This window comes from Monodon monoceros, unplaced genomic scaffold (genome assembly GCF_005190385.1).
Source record: "Monodon monoceros isolate NGI ecotype Baffin Bay Population unplaced genomic scaffold, NGI_Narwhal_1 Super_Scaffold_22, whole genome shotgun sequence".
In the NCBI taxonomy this organism is placed as follows: domain Eukaryota; kingdom Metazoa; phylum Chordata; class Mammalia; order Artiodactyla; family Monodontidae; genus Monodon; species Monodon monoceros.
In genome coordinates, this window is record NW_021703779.1 from 101844893 (window position 1) to 101849712 (window position 4820).

The following is a 4820-nucleotide window of genomic DNA, read 5'->3' on the forward strand; positions in this document are numbered from 1 at the left end:
TCACTGAGTCAGCCCACAGAATTGTAAGTACTTTCTTTTTTGCTGTTTTAAAGTGCTAAGTCTTTGTAAGCTAGATCTGACATCTGGGTTATCTCATGGTTAGCTTCTATTTAAAAGTACTTTCTCTTGATTATTGGTCACATTTTCCTGCTTTTTCATCTCTTTTTTTCAAAGTGAGGTATGATTTATTTCACAAGGTTAATAAAGGTTACAAAAGGGGAGTGACAGTGATAGGTGAGAAATTTTCACTTTTACTATATAAACTTGCATATTTTTGGACTGTTTTATCAAGAATTTCTACTTTTGTAAGATAAATACAATTTTAAAAGCTTTTATTAGAGGAAAGCACTATTGGTATTTCTTTACAGACTGGAGGGCAGAGCTTGATCTTGATGTTCCTCCATACTGAAGTAGACCACAAACTACCATCCTCATGAAGCCAAATGTGCTCACAGTTGTACTTTATGAACTCCCACACTGTTAGCCTGCCCATTAACATTTTTAAAAAATTGAATTAATTGCCAGCACTTTAAAACTCTGGTCATTTTATCATAAAAGTATATGGTGGATAAAATGCACTACTACTCTGAATACATCTCTCATGCCCACACAGACACATTTTTAGTTAAAAGTTAAAAATTACATTTCTAATTGGAGCTTCCAGAAAGAAATTATTTAGTTTTAGCATTCACCAATCAGATATAGTTAAGTGATACTTTAAAAGCAGAGGTTTCAGTTGTTCCCGGTGGCAAACATGATCGTGGAGGTTTTTGGTTTACCTGTAAAGCAGTATTCCTGTCACCAGGTTTGTGGAAATCAAGAAGCAGGGCCAGAAGATGCATCCTTTAGTTGTTGTTGCTATTATTTCTGTTGTCAGTGTGGACCTAATGGGAAAGGGGTGACTCTGGAACTAATGGCTAAAAGCAGTAGTAGCTTCTTAATTGTATGGTTCTTGGAGTCAACAGTTAAAGTGAAAGATTCAAGATTTCCCACTTTCCTAATTGAAGTAGGGTTGGCAGCTTACTTGAGGTCTGATTCTTCATCATTCTCCTGGCAGTCATTTCTGAAGACCCACCCTCTACAAACTGCAAACACTCAGTTTCCCATATTGAAGCCCTTTACTCTTTATGCATGAAATAACCTTAATGGTTTCTGTTTTCTGTAATTGACTTCTGAATGCTACAACTAAGAAAGGTAAGAGATCTAGCAATATATAACACATATTTTGGTTATAGTAAAAATAGACTGGTTGGAAGTATAGTAGGCTCTGGTTTACCATAGCTCCTAACCCCTAAGATGGAGGTGGCTGCATATTAAATACCATTTTTCAATTGTATTTGTAGTTTGTTTTTATTAGAAAGTCCCACTTCTCTCATCTATTTTACTGTACTCGCCCCTGTGAAGATTTGTCACCCTTCTAATACATATCTAAAACTTGGTTGAAAGAAAAGAATTTTGATGGAAGATCTCTTAAAGGATACAATTCTTCTATTTTGTGAATACTCCAAAATGGCTCAAATTCAAAGCCTGGCCATCAGAAAGCTATACACCTAACCTGCATTATTTAGGCTGCTGATATAGCTAGTTTTACTGAATTAAGCTTTATCATGATGTTACAAATATACATGATAGATAGCCCTATGAAAGTCATTGTTTTGTTAACCCTAAAAGTGTTGTTGGGTAAATTGTAATGTCACTTCTGTAAGGATACAGAAAAGAGATTTTTCAGGTCAAGTTTTATCTTATGATCAGGTAAGAGATGAAATTTTGCTTTTTGCATTGGCTATTAAGAAGAGCCAAAGTTCACTTCAGGGCTTCCCTGGTGGCGCAGTGGTTAAGAATCTGCCTGCCAATGCAGGGGACACAGGTTTGAGCCCTGGTCTGGGAAGATCCCACATGCTGTAGAACAGCTAAGCCTGTGCACTACAACTACTGAGCCTGTACTCTAGAGCCCACGAGCCACAACTGCTGAGCCCGTGTGCCACAACTACTTAAGCCCACGCACCTAGAGCCCATGCTCCACAACAAGAGAAGCCACCACAATGGGAATCTCGTGCACCGCAATGAAGAGTGGCCCCCGCTCACCACAACTAGAGAAAGCCCACGCACAGCAATGAAGATCCAATGCAGCCATAAATAAATAAATAAATAAATTTATTTTTTAAAAGTTCACTTGAATGGTTGACTTCTAGTAATTGTAAGACTTCATGCATGCACCTTGTTTATTAAACTTAAACCTGGCTCTGTCTTATTGTGCAACTCTTGTTTTCTCTTTACCCGGATTTCTTCAGGTAATTAAAAACAATCCTGTTGTACAATATTTTGAAACTTATATTGAAACCCAAATTGTTTTCCACAGATGCTGCATCATTTGATATTTTAACCAGCAATATGCAAGGGTTTCAATTTCTCCATACTTGTTCACTACTGTTTTCCTTTTTAAAAAATTATAGCCTTCCTAGTAAGTATGAAGTAGCATCTCATTGTGGTTTTTATTTGAATTTCCCTAATGACTAATCATGTTGAGATTCTTTTCATAAGCTTGTTGGCCATTCCTGTTACTCTTTGGAGTACTGTCTATTCAAGTCCTTTGCCCATTTTAAATTTGAGTTATTTGTTTTTTATTGTTGAGTTGAAAGAATGTTACTTATTTTTTTAGATACAAATCCCTTATCAAATACATGATTTGCAAATATTTTCTCCCATTCTATGGGTTTTCTTTTCAATTACTTGATGAAGACCAAGAAGCATGAAAATTTTTAATTTTCTTAAGTCCAGTTTATCTATTCCCTCTTTCATCACCTGTGCTTTTCGTGTCATATCTAACAGACCATTGTATAATACAAGGTCATGAACATTTACTCTTTTATTTTCTCTGGAGACTTTTATTTTTATTATTTTAGTTCTTAAATTTAGATATACAATACTTTTCAATTAATTTTTGTATATGATGTAAGGTAGGGGGTCCAACTTCATCCTTTGCATGAGGATATCCAGTTATCACAGCACCATTTGGTGAAGAGACTATTTTTCCTTATTGAATTTGCTTGCCACCTATATTGAAAATCAAATCACCATAAATTTAATTATTTATGTATCCTCAATTCTATTCCTTTGATCTAGATATCTGTTCTTATCCCAGTGCCAAACAATCTTGATTAATGTAGCTTTGTAATAAGTTTTAAAATTGGGAAGTGTAAGTCTTCCAACTTTGTTCTTCATTTTAAAGATGGTTTTGGCTCTTCTAGGTCCCTTATGTTTCAATATGAATTTTAAGGTAATCATACAAATTTCTGCATGAAAGGCAGCTGGGATTTTGAGGGATTTTGTTGGGTCTGTAGAGTGTTTAGAGAACACTACTTCTTACCAATATTAAATCTTCTTGATTCATGAACATGAGTTGTCTTTCCATTTATTTAGATCTTCTTTAATTCCTTTCAGTAATGTTTTGTAGTTTTCAGAGCGTAAGTTTTGAACTTCTTTTGTTAAATTTGTTTCTACATATTTTATTCTTTTTGATGGTTCGGTAATGTAATCATTTTAAAATTTCATTTTCAGAGTTTTCATTGCTAGAGTATAGCAATAAAATTGATTTTTGTGTATTGATCTTGTATGCTGTTACTTGGCCGAACTTGTTTATTAATTCTAATAGTGTTTTAGTGGATTCGTTAGGATTTTCTAAATACAATATCATGTCATCTATGATTAGAGAGCCTTCCTTTCCAATATGTATGCCTTTTATTTACTTCTCTGAGTGACCTGGTTAAAACCCCCAGTACAATGTTGAATATAAGTGACAAGAGTGAACATCTTTGTCTTGTTTCTGGTCTTGGTAGGAAAGCACACAGGCTTCTTAATTTAATATGATGTTACCTGTGGTTTATCATAAATGTCTTTTATGAGAATAAGGAAAGTTCCGTATTTTCCTATTTTATTTAGTGTTTTTTCATGAAAGGGCGTTGGATTTTGTCAAATACTTTTTTTGCATCTGTTGATACGAGCATGCAATTTTTTGTCCTTTTCCTATTAATATTGTGTATTCCATCGATTGACATTTAGATGATAAACTAACCTGCATCCTGAGATTGATCCTACTTGGTAATGATGTAAAATCCTCTTAATATCTTCTGGGTTGAGTTTGCTAGTATTTTATTGAGGAATCTTGTATTTATATTCGTAAGAGATGTTGATCTGCAGTTTTCCTTTTTTGTTGCATCTTTGCTTTTAGTATGAGTATACTACTGGCCTCATACAATGAGTTAGGAAGTGTTTCCTCCCCTTCTTTTTTTTGAAAGATTTTGTGAATGATGTTATTAATCCTTTATTAAACATTAAACAGAATTCACCATTAAAGCCATCTGGGCATAAACTTTTTTTGTAGAAAGTTTTTATTTTTATTATTTTTAAATCACAAAACCATAAAAAATAAGATTTTTATGGCTAAATTGTTTACTACAGTTCTTTTTTTGTTTAACATATATATATATCCACTCTTTTTTAGATTCTTTTCCCATATAGGTCATTACAGAGTATTGAATATAGTTCCCTGTGCTATACAGTAGGTCCTTATTAGTTACCTATTTTATATATAGTAGTGTGTATATGTCAATCCCAATCTCCCAATTTATCCCTCCCCCTGCTCCCTTTCCCCCTTGGTAACCATAAGTTTGTTTTTCTACATCTGTGTCTCTATTTCTGTTTTGTAAATAAGTTCATTTGTACCATTTTTTTTAGATTCCATATATAAACGTTATATGATATTTGTCTTTCTTTGTCTGACTTACTTCACTCAATATGACAATCTCTAGGTCCATCCATGT